The sequence below is a fragment of the Hoplias malabaricus genome, chromosome 2 (assembly GCF_029633855.1).
Source record: "Hoplias malabaricus isolate fHopMal1 chromosome 2, fHopMal1.hap1, whole genome shotgun sequence".
NCBI classification, from domain to species: Eukaryota; Metazoa; Chordata; class Actinopteri; order Characiformes; family Erythrinidae; genus Hoplias; species Hoplias malabaricus.
The window spans coordinates 10,166,985-10,190,651 of NC_089801.1; the positions used below are offsets into that span (position 1 = coordinate 10,166,985).

Below are 23,667 nucleotides of genomic sequence, written 5' to 3' on the forward strand. Positions count from 1 at the left end.
CCTTTTTTTTTTTCATGCTTCACCTTCTCAGGGAACAATATATATGCTGGTGGTCTTACATCCATACTAGAAAAAATTGGGTTCTCATGGCAACTGGGCTGAATTGGGGCAATTTAGTGGATCCCTTTTCTGTATACAAGTTCATGAAAAGCCACAGCCATTTACATTCTGTATTTAGAACTACCCAGAGAGCCAAAGTGTCAAGCATTTTTTAGATACTTAAGCTGCCATCACCATCAATCTTTGCCACTCATTAAAAGCTACAGAGAGTTCTGTCTTCTGTCTGAAAATAAACACCTGAGGCTGCATGTTTGAATGGGTGGTGGGAGGACACTGGTGGAAATTATGGTTGCTTATTGCTTCTTATGGAAGCTAGACTCAATTAAGAATAATTACATTAGACCTGTAATGAAAAAAAGCCCACACTTCTGTCAGCTAATTGATTCATAGAGCCTGAATCACACTGTGCTTTCTGCTATTATCACTGAGTTGTATCTGAGAGAAAATTGGGATTCATCCATTTTCCCCTACAGATCTGTTTGCATCAGCCAATAATTCACTTACAGCTCAACATGCAAGTCACTCTTTTTGTTTTCATTATGTCTTTTTTTCCTTTCCAGTTTTTGTAATTGAATAATGTACATCTTTGAATTCAGTTTGTTCCCTTCAGGGCTCTGAAGTTTATTAAAAATCATATTAATGATTTTGCTATGTGGAATATGCATTCCCTACCGGAGATTTCCAAGATCTGGTAAGAATTCAGTCTGTGCCACAATAGCCTGAGAGAAGGTTAGCTGAGGATCATGGATATTTCACTTCATGTTGATATTTCATCTTCAGCAAGATCACTGAACAAGTATCTGTGTTTTACTAAGACAACTTTTTATTTAACTTCAAAACCCATACCACAAAGTTCCAAAATCCTGCTTGAGCTGCTACTACCACTGTGTAACATGATAGCTCAACACACTTGGAGAAGAATAATTCTATTACATCAGTAAAAACTTGACCATTTTGGCTGGTTTCATGCTGAGTTATTGATGGGAGATGGAGATTCATCCAGTGTTTAGGTGGTTGCACCACTCGCAAATAATTTATATATATTTTTTTTTTTGTGGTCACGTAGATTCTGAGAGTATGTGTGTGGAGCTTTACTTGAAAGCTGTTCCTATAAAATATAAATCCTTATACACAATCTTTTCAGCATGATTCTTTGAAATTGCATCAGATTATCACTAAACTGCAGATTCAATATTACAAGATACTCTTAAACTAGTACAGCCAGGATTTTTGCATAAGTATTTCTTGTGTGAATTTAAATAAATGTAACTAATAATGTATTCAATATGTGCTATATGACCTGTAACTTTACTATTTTTTAAAACAAAGAATACACAATTGCTCTTTGCCTGTTAATGAATATATTGGCATATCAAGCTAGTCAATACTTCTTTTTTCTCTTATTTAGATTCTTAACATCTCTTTACTTTGCATTAAATACACTCTTTAAACAGCATATCTTACATCAGATTTAATGTTAGAGTATTTTGAATATTGGACCTATATTGAAGCAGCAAGCATGATGTCCCTTTTCTCTTCATACAGTAGCAGTGATAAATCATAATGGCAATGCTGAAAATGAGCATTCTATATTCTTCATAGTGTTTATGTTTATCTTTTGCCATTTATTATGTAAGTGGCTTTTCTGAAGTCTTGTGGCTATCATAATTGTTTGTTTGTCTTGGGCAAATCTTGTAATTTCTCATTGTCTAGCTGAAATTTTAGCAGAGGATTAATGGTGGACATGCATCAGCTGGGTTTTTGAGTGCCTTTACCACAGGCGGTAGACTGGCAGATGTGTTGAAAGCTTATGAAATGCAACAGTTAGCAGCTAGCTACAGCCTGCCGCTAGCTATCATTGCTGTCAGGCAGAGCTGGTTTTCGGGTAGGTGCCGATAGGCTGCTGCGGACTCAATGAATGAGTGTTATGCAACACTGGGATTAGCAGGAGACACTGGCCTCTGCAGTGGCCACAGTTGAAAGGCATTAGAACTGTATACACACACACACACACACACACACACACACACACACACATAGCTGAAATGACTTCACTGGCATAGATGACATTGACACGATAATAAATGTTTCACTGAAGGAAGGTACAGCTTGTCATGGACTTTCAGCATAATGAGGCAAAGTCAGCCCACCTCATGTCATCTGGATTGTTTTATTTTTTTCTTTTTCTTGCTATGACACATATGGCTCCTAGCCATCTCTGGAATGAGAAGCTTAAAAGGGTGTTGGAACTGTAGATTTTGTACTGATCAGTAATCAGAGTCACAAAGTCTAAATTTGGTTTAGCTGAAGAGTTGTTCAATAGGAAATCTGGCCCTAAACCAACACATTACATTAGACTGTTCTGTTCCAGACTTAAGTGATTTGAGTAGAACATTTGGACCATGACAAACTGCAGAGACCTGAGAGAGTCATTAGCATTAGCAACTGTTCATTTCAGTGGAATTTGGTCAGTGGTGCAAGTGTCCCCACATGTACATGACCTTGTGCTTGGTTGAAATGAAACATATCCCCAGTGGTTCATGCAATTTCTACTTGAAGTTTCAGGCAGAACCAAATAAACTAACAAATTAGTACTTGCAAAGTTATTAAAGTATTTTTGTGTTTAATTACCGTGTTCTGTCATAGGCATGCCATCTAATGTTAGCACGATACAGATAGTTGCCCTGAAACTAACAAAGGTTGAGGCCATTGTAAGACTAGCTAGGCAAATTGTGCACTCTTAACATATAAAGGGTCTTATATAGTACTGAAAAGGATATATATATATATATATATATATATATATATATATATATATATATATATATATATATAAACAAACAAATATAAATTCCTTTCAAATACATCTGTAAATGCATGTTTATCTATTGAATCTCCACCTTTAATAAAAACCCTTGGAAATATATTTTTAGGGGATAATTGACACGTAGTAAGTGATGGTTGAAATAGCAGGCAAAATATATGAAAACTCCACATTAAGAACGCTACAGAAAAGGCCAGTAAGACTTCTGAGTCCATTGAATTGTAAGGATTAAAATTGTTATTATGTTAACATATCGTCTCATGCCACAATTTCTAAATCAGTGGTCATGACAGTAGGAAGTGGTAAGTAATTGTTAACATAAAATATCGCAATAAGACACCTGCCTTGGATCTGCAATGCAGAATGTACAGGAAGTTAATATATTTTAGGAGAGACAAATCTATCAACATGAGTCATGAGCAGCCCTTATAAACCAGATTTTAACTATACACCTTATGTCTCCAAGTCTAAGTCAGGAAATGTAACTTTATGATATGGTGCATGAAACACAAGTGCAAGAAATAGAATAACAGCTGTTTTGCACATCGGTAAGTAAAGGTTGAATTCTGTGCTCTCTGAATTTTGCACAGTATGGATGTAGATGCAAAAAGTTAAGTTTCACACAATCTTTGAAACAGGCTATATGTGTAGAAAAAACAGTCTATATTTAGGCTGAATTTAAATTAAATAAATAATCAGTGGCCCAATTATTCAAGTACTGCATAACAGATGTTAAAATAAATAATAAGCAAAATTTATTAGCAAACCAGCACCTATTCAAAACATTACAGCCTGCAATGATTTATAGTCTGTGGTGAACGCGTCTTTTCATAACATAGTATATACAAAGAATTTGTTATAGTCATGTATTTCTTTCTGTCCGGATTTGTACAAGTGGAATGTTTGTGGTTGCCATATGATAGCCACTTCCGTACTTAATTAACTGTAAAATATATCTTCTATTTATATCCTTTTTTCAAAAGGCCTGTCTGAGAAGAGATTTGCTTTCAACTTCACACAGCAGACAAGAAGGCAAACTCCTTTCTGATTCAAGAATGTGTGAAATCTGTTGCTAATCACACCTTTTCTGCTTGCAGTCTCACTTATTATATAATCACTGACTGTTTTATAATAGCTTACTCAAGAATAATGACTTCTAGAGTCTTAGATTGAGGTTAATAAGGAATAAAATGATTTGACCTATTTCAAGAAAGATAACTGTAATCTGTAAAAACTTGATGCTCCAAAATAATGTGAAACAAAATCTCTAATACTAATTAACTTTGAAAAGTCCAGACTGTTGGTTTTTTTTCAAAGCAAATATATTCTGGACATTGGTAGTAAGCAAGGGGCAGTAGGTAGTGTCGCAGTCACACAGCTCCAGGGACCTGGAGGTTGTGGGTTCAAGACACACTCCGGGTGACTGTCTGTGAGGAGTTTGGTGTGTTCTCCCCGTGTCCGCGTGGGTTTTCTCCGTGTGCTCTGGTTTTCTCCCATGGTCCAAAAACACACATTGGTAGGCAGATTGGCAACTCAAAAGTGTCCCTAGGTGTGTATGTTGCCCTGTGAAGGACTGGGGCCCCCTCCAGGGTGTATTCCTGCTTTGCGCCCAGTGTTTCCAGGTAGGCTCTGGACCCACCGACCCTGAGCTGGGTAAGCGGTTACAGATAATGAATTAATGAATGAATGATAGTAAGCATAAGTGGTATACTCTACTGCAGTTCTTCAGTGGTATACTCTACTGCAGTTCTTCAACATTCCACAGCACAGTTTAAATATTCTCACCAATGCATGACTTCCCTTTTAAAGTATCAGCAGAATATGCAGGTACATTTAACATTAGTTACATGTAAAAAAACATCCTATGGACATGTCAGTGTATTTTGTTGAGAATGCCCTTAGCTCGCAGGTGCTCAGAAGTGTGGTAATGAAGGTTCAGACTTCTGAGATTCTTTGCTTCTGTTCCCAGCTTCAAAGGCAGACTCTGACAGTAAAAGCACTATTACATCTTTAATCTTACACCTAACTCTTGAAAGAGGAAGATGAACCCAAACGATTACTCTATCCTGTTTGAAGTTTCTTGAACACCACTGCGACTCCTGTTTTATCCACAGGACCCTTTGGCCTGAGCAGTCTTGGGCAGTATGCCCTGGTGTGCATATTTACTCTGTAGTATGTGCTGCTCTTGCTCTTGCCTACATTCATACTGCACCTATGGCGGCTCTGAGAATATTCGTATGCAACCTTGCCTACAGAAGTAGAAGTCAGAAGGGCACAAAGCCAACCACTAGAGATGGCACCGATACCACCGATTACGGAGTGTAATACAGGTCATATAAGAACAATTCAGTACATACTGATATGGGAATTGTGAGCAAATGGCAATAACAAGAGTTCCCTGAACATATTGTACAGATGCCAATAAGTATTACTCCTACAGTTTATCAGATTTTGTAGTCCAGCATACGTCAATTTAGTGTAAAAACAGAACGAGGTAAGAGAAATTTAAACACATTTTGTTTCCAATAGCTTTCATCAGTTTATGCAGGTGTCAAACCTTAAACATTAAAAGGTTAGGTCCAGTGTATTCTGCACGTGAGATGACTTCAGTTTTAAGAACATGTGGGTTTTCTCATTGACGCAGAGGACAATCATGCTGGTTTTCATTTTCGTGTTTTTTTCAGTGATCATCTCCTTCATATGGCCTCTGATGTCAGATTCTTGTTATTGTGAGGTGATTAGCGTTGCATCTGTGCTGATGTAGCCTCTCAGCTAGCTTGCTTTTCTCTTTAAAATTATTCTCCTCACTCCTGGTGATTGCGTTTAGGGAAAAAGTGCAATTTATGATGAGCATTCATTTTGCAAGCTGTTGTCTTTAGATGTCGTGCACAATATTCTTTCCCATACTGACCAGCAGTGGAGGTTTATGTTGGCTCTGCCAGTGGTCTCATCAGAGGTATTTACATAGTTGAGTCTTTTTAATCAGGCTGTTGGTTCTTCTGCTTCTGCGTAAACATTTTTCTGATTTTTTCGTTTAGAAGTTCTTTTGTTTTATCTGAAACAAAACATAGCAGAACAGAAGAGAGATGGTTGATTTGAGATGTAACACCTGGGTCTGTTGCTGTTTCTGTTCTGAATCTTACTGAAGCAAAAGGAGAAATCAGGAAATGGGCCAGTAAAAAGTTCTTGTCTGCGCACCTGCTGATTATGGGATGTCTGCTGACTATCCATTTTGCTCAGATACTTACTGTGTCGTTTATCATTTTAGTAAAATAAATTGTAATGTACAATGTGTTTAGTGAGACTCAACACATTCCGTCCTTAATTACTTTAATCCCCACTCTCACATTTATGTTCAAAGAATCAATCAAAGTATGATTCAAATAATTATATTGAAGTAAATACTGTCTGCATTAGTTCGTTTGGTCCATATGCCCTTCAAAAGAACCAATTTCTTGATATTCCGTTAGTTATTTAAGCTCCTCAGCTAAAAATCACTCATCATGTGTGGTTTGTATCTAGGTACTTCTTTATAGACTCTTTATGGACCAATATTGCTCAATAATACAATAACATTTACTTTAACGTTCATCGGCTGTAAGAAATATTTTAGTGTCTTGTAAAGTGACAGTATCAGTGATGTGCATGTTTCTGTTTTAGATCTCATTTGTAAAAAATACTTTTTACTCTGGGTTTAAACTCTGGGTTTAAAAAAAAACAAAGCATATTTTTATATGTTCCTTTTTTCCCCATATATCTTCTAGTCATCCGAATTGTGAAATTAGAACGTTTTAAAAATCCTACGACAGCAATTATATTAATTGCTTACATGTTATGTCAAGTAAATTGTCCATGTAAATGTCCTCTTGAAGAAGTAAATATAGCCATACACATGTAAATAAGATTAAATGGAAACATGTAGGATGTAAATATATTATGGTGATTTTATGGATTAAACTATACATTTATATGACAGTGAAATATATTGCCACTTCAGCTGTCAGCCATCAGTTCTCATTAGGCTTTGATTGCCACTTAGGTGGTCATTATTAGATCAGTCATCCTTTGAATTTGCATTCAGAATGGGTGGCAAAGGTATCTGAGATTTCTAGGAGACTTATTTACCATCTGAATGGTCTTGTGGCATCAAAGATGCGTAAATCCTGATCATCATGTTGATTATATAGATGCAGTTTATAAGATCTTTCTGTCACAGATGGTGTTGCCTTAAACGCACTTCACTAATAATCACAGCCATGTGCTTCAGCTCACACTTTAATTAAATTGCATACTGTGGGTGACACTGGGCTTCATTTGAAGAAAACAGTAGGGGTGGGAGGAAAGGCTGGCAACAACACAATAGATCAGAGGCCAAAAAACTGGCTTAGCTACATATAAAAAACAAAAGAAGTGCAGAATGCATGATTTTACGTTGCCAATTCGGAACGTAGAGAGGCCAGCTGAGTCAGGCCAATGGTTAAATATAGCCATCTACACAAAGCAGTAAAGCACTGAATTCACTTTCATCAGATGTGCACATAATTTTCTTCCAAGTAATTAATACATACACACACACACACATACACACACACACACACACATATATATATATATATATATATATATATATATATATATATATATATATAGTCCGAATTAATTAGTAATTAAGTTTCTTTATATATAATGTTTCTTTATATAATAATATTTCTTACATAATGGTATTATGTGTTTGTCAGTACAAATATTTCTATTTATTCACACAGGGCCAGAGGACCAGATTGTTTTAAATATGTTTCATGTAAAATATAAATTACACTATATATTTTATAATCAGTTTTTCTTTGTAATTTACATATCGATTAAAGATCCAAAAAATGCGTGACAAAATATAAAAAAAAGATTAGAGGGAATAAAGAGGAGGGACATCTTTTGTTTTCATGCTTTCAGTTCTCATAAATCATCAGAGTTGATTGAAGGCCTTTATATTATCTTCATTATTAAGCTGTTCTAAGTCTCAAAGCCTTTATCAAATTCTCTTGAAGTAAAAAGTGAGGAATAATAAATATGACCGAAAACCCAAATGTAATGGATGAGAAATTATGAATATATTATGAATATAGTTATTCAGTACTTCAGAGTGTTTTTGGACTTATTTCTGACATATTTCAGATGTGTTTAATTCAGTTTAAGAGTTAAGATTGGCATTGGATTGGGATTGCCAGATTTATGCACTCAGAGAGTTGCTCGTCATGATTTTTTCTATGAATACATTTTGTCATAGTTTAGTGCTGGGAGATGTGTAGATCTTTTTGAGAGCAACTTAATTTTAAACCAGCACAATGAGCTATGAATGAGGAAAAAGCATTTACAGGTGAGAAGGTCACTTAAAATATTTGATATTCAAATACCATTACTCCATTCACTCATGTTTCATTAGTAAATAGGCTCAAAATGGCTCCACCAAGTCAATAAAAAAAAATGGTAAAATGTCTGCTCTTTCACTAGAAAGGAGATATAGCCAGCGAATGCCACTAATGTTTTCATGAATAGGCTCTATTTCTGCAAAACTGCCTTTCTGCACATGCAGACCAATTTCAGTATTTTAATGTGCATGTCTCAGGGTCCTGGTTGTTGTATTATTTAGATAATGTATGTCATTTTGCTTTATGACCAGTTTCGGTTTATTTGAGGCAGCATTTACCATCATTAGGTTCTATGATGAATCAGGAATTTGCTTCCCTTTTTATGTTGCAATGCACAAAATATGTGCGTTGTCATTTGGATGCTTAATTTAACTGTTCATTGTGGGCATACGTCTGCATCTGTGTCAAACAAGTGAAGTTAATGAGGATAAAAGGTGCATTTATGTATCTGCATGAACGTATTCCATGTATATGTATTTGTTTCTTCATGTAAATATAGCTTGGTATGATGATCATGCAGAATTTAAATATAAAAAGATATTCTTGAGTAAGTTACAACTACTAAACACTTGTAAATGTAAAACTATAACTCATGTAAATGTTGTCCTCATTGCTCATTGTTTTTAAACAAAGTTTAATTCATTCCTTCATTCATTTTCTGTAACTGCTTTATCAGGTTCAGAGAGACACAAGGGGAACACACCACACACCTCACTGACTGTGACCTGAGGTGTAGTGTTAGATTTACATTTATTTTCACAAAAGAAACAAACTCCTTTCATTGCTGATTCACATTTCCCTCTATGCCATTGTGTTTGCCTTCTCAATGAAATATAATGCTTAAATGAAGCTTTTCAGCACAATGTAGAGCACAAATATAGAGCTCTGAATGACACCAATATGTGTAAAATGTTGGCAGAGTGAAGCCATTATAATGCCACTGAAAACAAATATTCAGTATAGTTGATATGATTCTCCTTATTCTCTTGTAACAATCATCAGAAGGAGCAGCATGGTGATAAATGCATTCTAAGGCAGGATAATGACTGTTTTGGATGTTTGTTTCTCAGTGAATCACATTGTTTGGCCCTGAAACTAACAGTCATCCGCTGTGTTTTGTCATTCTGTAGGGAATAGCTGTCCTAAGATGGTAGTCCATTATCTGTCTGTAGTAAAAACAATGAAGAATGAAACTCCCTGATTCACTGCAAATAGCCTTCACACCCACCACACTGAAATATTCTTCAGTAGTCCTTCAGCATTACTGCCATTGTATATAAAATGATATGTCATTTCTTCACTATTCATGTCTTGTGATTTGCGTCTGTGGAAGTTGTAGTTCACTTTGGGCAGATTACTTTTAGTCGAACCACATCAATTATTGACCCACAGTCTTCAGTTGTAAAATGTTTTTTAATCTGTAGCATCTCATGAGGAACCAGAATGGAAATTGATATCAGAAATCATTTTGGCATAAATAATAACTAAGTGAACATTTTTCTAATCAGCCTGGCATCGCTTTCTGTGCTAATTTAAATAATTGTCAATTTAACTAATTTGGGTCTGAAACCTGTGTAGCTTGTGAAATTAAAAACTGTCTTATCTGAATAATTGAGGACTGTGCCTTGAATTAACTACTTTCTAATGGAGATATATTAGGGTTTCTCTTAAATACATTGTCATTTATCATTTTTTTCTGTGGTTTATACATGTATCCATTTTATATGTATTACGAAGTTGGTTGTCATCTGAATTGTAAGGCAGTAATGAAGATTGTGTAAAACCCGTTGATAACTGTTCATAGTGTGAGACTAGAAAAAGTTTTATTTCCTCCAAAAATGTACATTTGTTTATGAGCAAAGCTATTGAAACCCTACATCTTTGCAGTTCTTCTGATTAATGTATAGTACTTCAACAAAGCAAGATTTTAGAGAACATTTGCCATTCTCTAAATGAGTCTGCTAGTGGTTAAGACAGCCATAAAACATCTCTGAATCTAGCCTCATTTTACTTTGCAAAATTAGAACAACAACAAAAAAAGAGTTGAACAAAGTGCAAATGTGCATTTATTTGTCGTTATACAACAGAAACCACGGTGTGTATTCCACGTTTAACTAACTTGTAGCCATAAAAACACATGCACACACACACACACATGCGCACACACACACAAACACACACACACACTCACACACATGCATGCACACAAACAGAGAGACAGACAGCCATCCCCTGTTCCTGGGGAGCAGTTGGAGGTTGGGTGCCTTGCTCAAGGGCACTTTAGTCATGCACTGAGAGGGGAGGACAGTGCTGTTCAACTTTCCTGCTGCGGTTAGGGGATTGAGCCAGCGAATTTCCAGGCCTAAGCCCACTTCTCCAAACATTAGGCAATGGCTGCCACTAGCTATAGCTGCCTATACTTATTAATTCTTTAGAAAATTGTAAAATGTGTGAAATATGCTTTGGTTATTGATTTGAAATTTGGCTGAACTCTTTTTGTACATGGTGAAAATGTATACTTACCTAAATTACTTAATACTAAAATACTTAAATTGTTTGATATTTATTTGTTATTTCTTCAGCACCAGTGTACAGCAGCTTGCAATAGTATGTAATGCCAAATGAAATCTCAGTGCACTCTTGCTTAAGATCTTAACACGTTAACTTTTTGCTCTGCTTTCTTCTATTTGTTCAAAGTGATGGTTTCTCTGTCATGTTATGACAGTGCATTAATGCTTCAGCGAAACTGAAACCAGTAATTTTTGAAGATAACTTTTGGAGAGGAATGTAAAATTATCTATTTCATGAATTAATAACAGAAATGGATTTTGAGATATGCAAGTACATGAAGATCATTTTAGACTTTAGTTTGGTGAGAGCAGTGAAGTTTAAACAGCTCCTGACTTTCAATATCTCAGTGTAGCATCTTACTAAATTTCCTTATATGTAGCGCTTGCATTTTCCTTTGATGCTGCCACCCCAAATTAAAGCATTAAAGGGAACACTACATGCCTCATTAACCTCAGCCTTTAATTCAATTTTGATGCAAATTCTCCACTGGGTCATTCTACAATGAGCCTTCTCCTGTTCTACTTCTGATCCAGACTGCCAGGTGAGTAATTGAGCACAAGTTTGAAAAACAGAGCCAGATTCATTAGACCATCATAAGAAAAGGACTGCTTCTGTCTGGGAGGTAACAAACTTCAGTATGTGCACAGCAAACCTCGACCACAAGTGAGCCACCGGCCCTTCCATTAGTTCAAATTAGCGTGTTACTGTCAAATGGCAAATCAATAATTGATTCACTCTGAGGGCTTGGGGGCACCATTACATCTCCCTCCCACGTTTTTTGCACGTGAGCCACATTAATTAAACTTTGCTGTAGAAACAGTGTGTATTTGGTAATGGATAGCATGTCTCTTGGTGATTTATGTCTGAAAAACACATGCTGGTCCTGAACATTGTCCTGAACAGATTGTTCAGTTTCAGCAAAGCAACAAGTCTGTGCATCTGTTTGGATAGCTGTGCAGTGTTTCAGTGGTGGTGTTCTCCCGCCAAGCTGAGGTAAACAGAGTTTCTGCATGATCCTATGTAGCCATTTTCTTGAATCCGTGACAGCAGCCCCTAACCATTTGATCCCATTAAGCTAAACATTTTAGCACCTACTTCCATGAATGAACACATTCAGTAGACATGGCAGAGGATGTTCAAAGTTCATGACCCAGCACTGTAATGCTTTGCCTGAAGATTATTACAGAAATATGTCCTGAATGTTCTTAAGCTGTTGTAGGTTCTGATAGAGGAAGAGACATTAGGGTGATTTTTTTTATCTTGAGTCCAAAGTATGGGGTTTCACTGGACTTATTTCTCAATAAATTCAATAATTTTGAGTGTCTTTTAAATGTTTACCAAGCATTAAGCTTTTCAGCCACACAAAAGAGGTCATAATGAAGAGAAAAATACTCTTTTTTGCCAGTTTTAATTTGTCTTGTTTCCATCTTTGTAGGCTTGATTCCAATCCTTGGGATAGATGGATTTCAAGATGGATGTCTGCTCTCTCTCTCCCAGTGAGTGGACCATGATAAGCACAGGCTCTGGAACATTCTTTACTGGAGGTGCCGAAAGAGTATGTGAGGCTGAGGCACGCGTGATTGTTGATGTTGGACAGGTCGTGCCAATAAATTGTTGCAGCTGACTTCAGGACTGTAACCTAAGGTTAGAGGTCAAACACAACTATTAAAACTACATACTCTGCATTTTAAAAAGATATTGGTTTAGATGTATGGCCTTAGGACATATTTGAAATGTAACCTATACATAAGCTTTTTAAACTCTAGCAAGTTTTTTGTGTTTCTGCCTATGGTTCTTATTAACAATCATCCATTAAATGTTCATCTATAGGAGACCAAATATGACCTGGGACAGATATGTCCCTTCTGTTTAGATACAATTATAAAACTATTACAAAATTACAAAGCAATGCAAGATTCCTTCCTGATCAGGTGATGATATGGGTGGTATAGCCAATAGATTTAACTTATGCTGAAAACCTGTGGTACTATAAAACATGCTGAAGCAATGATAGCTATGTAAGGACAGTAAAGGTGCGGCCTGCATTTTATTTAGTCTAAATATACGGGCACTTTTTGAGTCACCAATCCACTTACCAACGTGTGTTTTTGGACCATGGGAGGAAACCAGAGCACCCGGAGGAAACCCATGCGGACACGGGGAGAACACACCAAACTCCTCACAGACAGTCACCCAGAACGGGGCTTGAACCCACAACCCCCAAGTCCCTGGAGCTGTGTGACTGCGACACCACCTGCTGCACCACTGTGCTGCCATGTTTTTGGAGTTTGGGGATGAAGGCGTTGCACAAAGCTCCTCCTCAAAATCTGACCTTTATCTTGTCCACTGCATGTGGTAAACATACCACTATGTATATGTTCCTCAGTCCCCTCCCATGTCCCTGAGCCACCCATAACTTCAGCCAGAGTTTTGAGTTCTACTTTTTACAGCCAGACAGCAATTTTCACACTGCAATTTTGTTCGGGGCCAGATATGATCTTGTAACAAAAATACTTGTGCAGTGAGAACTTGTTAAACCATTGGTGCTAGGTTCGGACAAAATCTGCCATCAACAAGTTTCAGCAATACACACCCAGACACCACTAGTCTGTCCTATTTTAACGTCCATATTACACTCAATAACACAATAATAACACTGCTCTTGATTATCAAGTTAGTTCCAATAGATATATGCACAGTAAAGCCCACAATACATTACAGGTGAACTACGGGCACCGTCTTTTGTGCATCATACTAAATATCATAGTTCTATTTATAACTTTTTCTTATCCTGTCATTCTTGACACACATATGCAATAAATTCAGTTGCCAGAAAAAGCGATTAATTCTTGAATGGGGTCTCATATTAGTGCCTGTTCTTGCCATCGAGATGATCAGTGCTGTTTTGACCGTAAGTTCGGGTTTATAGGATCAGCAGGCTTTCTGATAGGCTTAACCACGCTCAAGTCACAGTGTTAAGGATCTCACTCCATTCAACAACAACAAAAAAAAACTGACTGTAATTAATCCCATAATCTCTAAATACCACCCCTTCCCTCGGGTTATTCTCAGGTCCCTGTGCAGTTTCTACAGCGCCTTTTCCTTTTCCTGACACAATCTATACATTTCCTTCATCTTTGTGATCCTATAAATTCATGCATATATTAGCAGGTACTTTTTCACCTAATGAAACTTGAGGCAATGTGCTAAGGTGGATCATGTCTCACTATGATTGCAGTTTGGCCCTCTTCCAAAGAACACATACGTTTTTTGGCTTATAAGGATTGAACAGTATGCTTCTTGTTTGTTCATGACCCTGCAGTGGTTGATTGGAAGGCAGTGAACTCCTTTAGAATAACAGCAATAAACAGGAATCTCCTATTAACCCTAACCCTCACCAGTTTGCTTTGGGCTGGGATCTGCATGATGGATTTCGGACTGCCGACTTTTGGATTGACATGGGAACGAGGAATTCAAAACACATCAGAAACATCCAGTGATGGACTCAAGCTGAGAAAGGAAGAGATGCCAAATATTGAAAGAAAAATGGAAACTGAAAGCAGAATTGGGCCTAATCTGTGTATACATAGCTCTTAACTGACCCTAGATGAAACGTTACTGAGAAAACGCACAATAACAAAGTAACAACAGTATGTCTGAGTAAATAGTCTGCACTCTCTCAACTTTTGCTCTGAACTCATTCTTCTGACCTTGTGGAAATATGCCTAGGTCTAGCCCACATTCAGTGATAACTCAGGTGAAATATTAATTTAGTCCAAGTCTAATCTCCAACAGAAATAACGCTTCTTCTCTTCTCTTCTCTTCTCTTCTCTTCTCTTCTTTTCACTTCTCTTCTCTTCTCTTCTCTTTTCTGCACTCTATGAACCTTTTTCTTGAAAGACAACCATTTTCAGCAAGGTTCTACTTAAAGCAATTAATCTCATTCAAATATAAATCTGAAAGCTTTTACTTTGAAAGGCTATAAAGTTTTTAAGCAAAGGACTATTTTTTTCAATAAATGCATGGGGCTGCAATAAAAATGTATTAATTCTACTTAAATCCCCAGGGCTGATTGCCCTTCTCACCTCCAACTCTGCTGAGACATAGCTGGGAATATTTCCTTCTCAGATAAGTTCACTACAAAGGAATGTTTGGAATTTGTCTGGTTCTTGAGCTCACTATGTGAATCTCAGCACCTGTCCATCAAATGGCAGCAATCAAATGGCAGCAACACAGTACATTGTGAATTACGCTATGACAGTTGAAAATATACATGCTTTAATACATGTGATATTGACATCATTATACATGTAAAAACATATACAGGTGTAATTCAGGCACACATAAAAACCAGTACAAATATTCCCTAATTATTGCTATTGTTGACAAATGTTAGTAAATATGGCAAATTACTTCTCTCAAACTTTTTCATTAGTCATTGCTACACTTCTAAATGCACTAAATGCCTTGTTTAGATGACAGGCAATGTAAATCATGTTTGCAGTTATTGGCAAATTATTTCCAAATAAATTACACAAAAATATGAGAATTCTTTATACATACATACATACTTTTAATATAGATATGAATAGGTTTTATAGAGCAAAGCAGAACTGTATCTCGTCCAGATCAGCACAACCATGAACCTAGGGACAAATTTCGGGGCAATATCTTTAACATTTTATTTGTAATTAAGGTAATATTTGAGTTAATTAGCTCTTAATTTGCATAGGTGGAGAATGGTTTATGTAGTGGTGTAAAAAAAAGATATAAAAGTGATCTCTACAGACTTTGAAGGTGTCTCAAAATGTCAGATAATTGAACCATGCATTTTACCTTACTCTCAAAACTGCTGAGTACGGAGATGTGGAGATAATGAGAGTTTATCCTCACAATAGCAACACTTTGTTTTGTGCTGATAATGAAGGTCATAATGAGCAAATGAGCATGTCGTTCTTCATCTGAGTGCAAAGTCACGTTCTATAGATTCTTCTGTTTATTAGCAAAGAAGTGATTTTCCATTTTTCTTTTTAATTGCACTCATTAATTTGGGATTTTAACTATGCTAATCACATCCAGTTTCCCACAGACTTATAAATGTCCAAGACTTAAATTTGTGGTTCTAGAAAAATGTCGATTGCTATAGAACTGAGGTTTATTAAACATTTAAAGATGTCCTTCACACTTGCATGGCTCATTTAACAAAAAGGTGTTTCAAGGCAGACTGGTGTGCGGTGCCATATGATGGATGCACTGTCCAGGGTGCACTCTCAGAACAAAAATTACAATAGATGTACATTATTATTGCTAAATGTACAAAGAGTGTAACTGTACCTTCCAAGTTACAGCAGTGACTTTAAAGTCCAGTTCTGTTCCATAAACATACATGACATTCTCTTCTCCAGAAGTCCCAGAGATGAAACTGGGCATATGAAATTAATGTAGAATATTGTACAATTATTTGTTGTAGTTAAAGGTACAAAATATTACAATTTTTCTAACAGTGTATGCTCCTGTTTTATGTCCAATGCTTAATGCAGGTGGGTCCAATGCAGGTGGGTTCTGGATCCAAAGCAACCCTAGTCAGTGTGAAACGGTTACACAAGATGAGGGAATGAAGGAATAGAGTTTACTGAAAAAGTAAATGTGCATGTTAAAAGTTGACTTCTCTTAACCTTTATATTGATGCCTCATCTGATTTTATTTTTATTGCATTAACTCAAATGTGAGCCACAGCAAATATCCAAAAATATTACTGCACAAAAGCTACATCATTGATGGTCCTCCCTACTCCCACCACTCATCAAGAAATTGCTGTACTCGACATTTAAGTCCAAAGTCTCTGTTCAGTTATTGTTGTAGAAGCATGTGGGGGAGTTAGTGTGGGCCTGAAGATTAATGATTGCATTATTTATAATTCCCTGTGTTTTAAATTATATTCACAGGATGGAGGGGAAACTCAAAATCATAGCCAAATTGCTCTCAGTCAGAGGTGAGATAGGAGGGACAGAGTTGTGCGATGATTTTAGCTGTTTCCCTCACTGGGATCTACCTCCAATCACCGTCACTTTGATAAATTTGTATAAGATTTCATATGTGAAGTCAAGTACTCTCTTCTCTTCTCTTCTCTTCTCTTCTCTTCTCTTCTCTTCTCTTCTCTTCTCCTCTCTTCTCTTCTCTTCTCTTCATTCCTATTCTGTTCTGTTCTTTCTTTTGAAGTCTTGTCTTACATTCTGATCTGTCTTGTCTTACTTTCTGATTCTTAAGCAAACAGTGAAGTGCAGGAATTTTCAAGCCTGACTGGAGAAGCCTGTATAAGAAAGGTGTGATCTTGTAAAATTGCTGAAATATGTCTAGCTTTCTGTGAAGGGTTGGCAAACCACACACAATGTGACATGCTATGTGTCTCCGTGATGTTGTTCCACAGTTGCCTTGTTCTCTCAGAGGTTTCTGATATGTCTGAGTGCTAATACACATGTGTGGACAGGCTCGGCCAGGTTTCTCGATGTGTCATAACCCAGAAATGTAAGAAGTAATGATTGCATATGATAAGCTTCATTACATAAAAAGATGGAATCAAGTGATGTAGCCAGAGTTTTATTTTAGGATTGGCTAGCTAGCAAGTATTTTTGTATATTAAACACAACACTTGTTATTTTGCATTTAAAGCTATTTGCTATATGACAGTTAATTAAAGGTAATGCTACTGCTGTATATCCTATGGAAAGTAGTAAAGATAAGCTTTCAAGCAAAGTTCTCACAATCTGAAGAAACGGATCTACAGTGGTGTTTACATGTTTATTTTGAAAAATACGCTTTCACAAGCCTTTTGTTGTAATTGACAGCAGTATTCAGATGTTGAATTTAGAATTTACATGTTGCTATGGTTATAATGTCTGGCAGAAATGTGAAAATGCTGTTTTCATGTGGACAGAAAGCTAACAAACAGAATTAAAAATAACATGTTCAAAAATATCTGCACACATGAGGCTAGGATGTTTATAGAGCTAAAATTATGTTCATAGAGGTTGTCCAAAGGATTACATAACGCCAGTGCATTGTGTTTGGATCTGTTTGGTGAAGGCATTCACTAAAATTATCCACATGTAACAATGGTTTCCAGCACCATGGATGCCAAGTGAAGTATAATTGAAATTGGACACATTCTAAAGAAAACTGTTCCCGAAAGTACACCCTGTCCTTGCATGCCCATCACGTAGGCAATAGTACATGCAGTTGGGATTCATGGCCACTCGTCATCCTCTGTCACCAGTGTATTATACTTTTTCCAACAGGTTAAAGCTTTTATTATTAGTAAGATAATTTGTACAGAAAATAACCCAGCTAGGTATTCAGTTCCACTTTAGTTATTCATATTTACATACTAATCTAAAAGAGGAGATATGTTTGTAATAGTTACATTCTATTTACATGCTGTTACACTTTTACCCATCTCCATAAGTTTGGGTCCCATGGACCATGGGAGTGCCTGTGGTAAAAAGTTTAGTAAAATAAGTAAAAACAAGTTAACATCCATTATAGCAAACACAGACAAATGTATCCTTATAAAACTATAAGAAAACTTTTCAAAGTCATCATATTATATCTAATTAAATAATATTTCTTCAACTTACACAAGCTAGGAAAGCTTCTCAGCTCATTTTATGGAGCTACTAGGAATAGGAGTATTTAATATCAAATGACATTATTCTTTCTCTGCTGATACTTGCATCTTTTCAGATTTCAGTACTTTTTAATTTAATTCCTCCAAGTTCTGGTGACTCAGCTCCTACTGCTTTTCACACTTTGCATCTGTTAACTTCAGCATTTGATTTTAAATTAAAAAGACCCCCCCAAAGAGAGGAAAAGATCCTGAAACACCACTGTTCTGTTTTATTTGAGAATGGTTTGCCTTCACCTATAACAGTTTGTCTTCTGTATTTGCCATCGCAGTTAAAGCAGACACTTGATATATTGGCCTTTAGAGCTCAGCTGTGCCTGTGAACCTCAGGAATACCTCATTTAAAAACATATCATAGGGAGTAATAAGTAGGTTTCTAAGAAAGGGCACTGAATCGATTTGGAGCCACTCTCATATTGTTGGTAATAACTATTGCATCTAGGGCTGGTGACAGGAATGTCTAAAAAGAGAAGTGCTGCTGAGACGTGGACAAAACATTGTTATCCATATACAACATATTTAGAACAGCTTTTATTAGTAATGTTAATATCTGGTATTACAGGATTAAGGGCATTTCTGTAGTTATAAATTAGATAGGTTAGAAATTATTTTTCAATATACTGAAATATTTGCATAGAGAAGTAATTAATTAAGTGAAAAATATTCATTAACTCATTGTCTGTAACCACATTTTCAGGTCAGTGTCACTGGGCACATGGCAGGAACACACCGAGGAGGGAGGCACCAGTCCTTCGCTGGGCAACACACACTCATTCACAACTACAGACACTTTTAAGTCGCCAATCCACCTACCAACATGTATTTTTAGGCAACCGGAGCACCCGGAAGAGCCCCACATGGACACACCAAACTCCTCGCAGAGAGGAACTTGAACCCACAACCCCAGGTCCCCGGAGCTGTATGACAGTGTCACTACCTGCTGCGTCAACACGCTATATTTCGTAATACTATATTTAAATATCTAATTATGATTTTTTATTTTTGGCTCAAATTGTCCCTGGTAAAGACTGAATGAGACAACAGTTGCTAGAATTGCAAAATCTTAGCAAAACACTGCTTGAGAAGCCAGTATCTAACTTCTAATAATACACTCACCATGTGCTGACAAAACCTTTTATGCATTTAGCTTGGAGATAAAATTGAATGCATACATACATATTACATTTTTAGTTTCAAATACTAACCAGGTGGGAAATGCAACCAATTTTCAACCAAACTAATATTAGCATGGTTACAGAATGTTGTGTATGAACAGTGCTATATAAATAACCATTCCTTGCCCTATCTTGTCTCCGCTGGAGCCGAGTCTGTCTGTACGTCTGTGTCTTTTCAGTATGTTTCAGACAATACTGCATTTAAAATGACCAAAAGGCCAGACCGTTGCTTTCTGATATGATTTAGTAGGGTGATTAAACTTACATGACACTAAGAGCTGAAGGCCATGGGGTCTAAAACTCTAGTATTTATAATGCATAGGCGTCCAGTCCAGTCTCTTATGGATCTGATCCCAGTGATAACTATGCATGAGTTTGCTCAATGAAGCAATAACCAGAACTGTTCATTTACGCATACCACAGAGATTCTTTAATTTTATGCATGCAGGTCTCAAGAAATATTGATTTCCCCAAAGGCATAGACCAGCTCTGTATTCCACATGGTCTTTTTAATCAAATGACAAACTCACTGAAAACAACTTGTCTGATCTTTTCTGTTTCTCTTCATCACATATATAAAGCTTTGGAAAGGTTCACATTCTGAACCTTCATAGAATAACAGTCATATTTTTAACTGTTATTTCACAGTTTACAAAGTCTCTGACAGAACAATGTTTTCATTTATGAGTAGATAAAGTCTTATATAACGTTCCTTATAAATGAAGGTTAAATTTCCAAGTAAGAAAGAAATAAATTAATATGCAAGAGTACAACCAAAGTTTGAGTTCCTGAGTTTTTTTCTCCTTATGTTTCAGCTAGGTAATATCCTGTCTTACTGAGTGTTAAAGTGCTAATGACTAATGACTGAAGTGCTAATGACTAATGCGCTACTTTTGCATATGTCATCTGCCATTGATTAGTAGCCTTCTCAAGGGCCATTGCTGCTCTCCAGAGTGCTTTTGCAGCTATTTTATTTGAGTTCAGATGCTCCTTTCTTTCCTGTGAAGTACCTGTCCTTCTCAAGGATGCTCTTCAGAGACAGACTTTGTTATATATTGCGGTATGTATGTGGCTCTGCTTTGTGGGGTTCTTTTAGAATGGTGTAATACTGAGAGAAATATTTATACAGGATTACATGCTGATTTATGTGTTTAGTTCAACAAAAGTTTGAACACAAATAATATTAGCACTTCTGCAGACTGTTTGAGAGAGACCAAACTGATGGAATTTTATTTTCATTTATTGTATTTCATTTTATTGATTTATTTATTTATTTTGTGCTTCAATTAAAAAAATCAAGAATATGTCCAAAATTTACACTTTGCTAGATAAAGACGTAGATGTTTTCAATTGTCATTTGCATTGAAAAGTAATACAATTGAACATGCAGTGTTTAAAATTCAGACCTTCAGAACCCTCAGGTCTTGACCAGAGTTGGGGTTTGAACCCACAACCCTAGAACCCTGGAGCTGTGTGACTACATTACCTGCACTGCCACGGAACTGCCCATTCATTTTCTGAAACTGCTTCATACAGTTCAGGGTATCTGTGGGTCCAGTGCATACGTGGAATCATTTACGTGGCGCAAATCAAAAATACACCCTGGATGGGGCACGCAGAGTAATACATTTTAGCATCTGTTTACATATTATAAATTCTTCATATTTTGGTCAAGCATATTTTTGCCTTGAGCTTTATTTTTCTCCTTTTCTGAAATATGATTTAAATTAATTTTCATGTCAATTGCAATATTCACCAGTTTAACCAGTCTTTTGGGAAGCGTCTGTGACTCTGTACCACTGTGGACATGTAAAAATGGGTGTTCCTTGAATGGCTCACATTGCACAAATTACACAAGTGCACTGTGTACCAATTATTTCCATATGGAAGCTCTATGTCAGTCTGTATGTGCATTTTACTAGTTGGAAATGGTCTTCAGACCATTAAGGACACAAGCCATATGGCTGGTGTTTAGCTGGAGCCATTAGTACAATTGCTGTCACAGGTGAATTATGTGTCATAGAAACTGCCTTGACTTGCACTATTTGGAAATGACTATGAAGATGTCTTCACAATTTTGATTTCTCATATATTTATTGTTTATATATGAGACTGTAAGTTTTTATTAGATGAATTTGTATGGGAATTTTTATTGATTATTTTTTTCTTGAATAATGTGGTTTCTTGTGACTAAAATATTAACTTTACATTGATAGATTAGGACTTCAAAGAAACAGCTATTCTTTCAAATATTGTATTTTTATGATGGATGCTGTGATAAATTTAAAACTGGAATATTAACCTGTTAAAAGCAAAAAAAGCCATGTTTTACTGAATTTAATTATACATTTGGTGTAAATGTTCATGGTTTTTACAGTTTGAGTCCAAATGTATCTTGCTGTTAATGGTAATGTGCTAATGACTAGTGTGCTATTCTTCCTTTTGTCATCAGCTGTTCATTATTAGTTCTCTCCAGGGATTTGGCAGCTTTTCAAAGTGCTTTTACAGCTGTTTTATCCATCTTCATTTCAGTCGCTCATTTTGTCCACAAAAAAAAAAAGGTAATGACTAATGCTGCATGAGACTCTTTCAAATCATGCCTTATTATATTATGATGTGTACATTCAAGTTACAGTGGCAAAATATATGGTGCCATTTAATGTCTTTCAAATAATTGCTTGTTTGGGTTGACCTCAGAGGACTTAGAAAATTCTATATGTTAACGCTGCATGTGGCGACCATGAACAGCCCCAAAAGTGGGCAGCCAGCTGGTAAGTAGCTTTCCATCCTTAGGTCACTGTCTGTGTTGTGTTCTCCTCATGTCTATGTGGGTTTCCTTTTCTCCCACAGTCCAAAAACACATGGTAGGATTCTGACCTGCCATGAACCTGATAGGATGAAGAGGTTAGAGGAAATTAATAAATAAGTGAATGAATTAAAGAATAAAAGGTGGCACGGTGGCGCAGCAGGTTAGTGTCACACAGCTCCAGGGACCTGGAGGTTGTGGGTTTGATTCCTGCTGCAGGTGACTGTCTGTGAGGAGTTGGTGTGTTCTCCCCGTGTCCGCGTGGGTTTCCTCTGGGTGCTCCGGTTTCCTCCCACAGTCCAAATACACATGTCTGAATGTGTGTGTTGCCCTGTGAAGGACTGGCGCCCCCTCCAGGCCTTGCGCCCAATGATTCCAGGTGGGCTCTGGACCCACCATGACCCTAAACTGAATAAGTGGTTACAGATTATGAATGAATGAAGAATAAAAGATTGTTTCCTATTTCTAAATAAAAGAAGTATGATCTTTCCCATGTTGCTGAATCATCAAAACAGTGGTCTACAACATTTTGTAGCAGCCGCACTACTGCTATATATTAAAGGAGATTAAAATAGAAGAGTGCTTTTGCTGCGGAAATAATAGCTTTTTAATCGATCATATCTTGTTAAAATCCAGCCTTAAAATAGGTGTTTCAAAAAAGATACAATGTGTACTTCACCTTGCTCTCATTGTCAACATTGCTTTGTCCTGCAGTTCACCACTTTAGCCTGTGGCTCTCAGAAGGATGCTGCTCAGCTTCTTTCTTCACAGCTTCTTTTTCTCATCCCGTTTACCCTGCTCCACAGTCTACCCCATTCTGATCCCCAAGACTACACAATCCAGTGCTACAGAAATAGATCTAAAGCATGGAAAGGAGCCAAACATTCATTTCAAGTTCCCTCTAGTACATTCGTTTAGCTGCTACTTTTGCAGTTAGTATTTATGGAAAAACTTTAGTTGCTGTAGTATTACTGTGTTTCAGATCAAATTTACATAACCTTTCCCCTCAGCCCAAATGTAGTCACAAGGCATAGTTTCTGAAACTGACTTGCTGTACCCTACAACATTGTATAGACAACTGCTAAATGCTAAACTGGTCATGCCGTAAAAAATCTGAAACCTAT

At 36.7% G+C, this 23,667-nt stretch overlaps 1 protein-coding gene across 9 annotated transcripts in view; it reads left to right on the plus strand.

Moving 5' to 3' along the window:
* ctnna2 (catenin (cadherin-associated protein), alpha 2) overlaps positions 1 to 23,667 on the plus strand; it is a 564,720-nt gene that overhangs the window by 64,728 nt on the left and 476,325 nt on the right. For 8 of the 9 annotated variants that reach the window (XM_066656026.1, XM_066655991.1, XM_066655999.1 and 5 more), the window contains one exon: positions 12,317 to 12,525. The exons of the other annotated variant lie outside the window; for it this stretch is intronic. The gene's annotated coding sequence lies outside the window, so the exon portion shown is untranslated. The remainder of the gene's footprint in view (positions 1 to 12,316; positions 12,526 to 23,667) is intronic. 9 annotated transcript variants of the gene reach the window in all.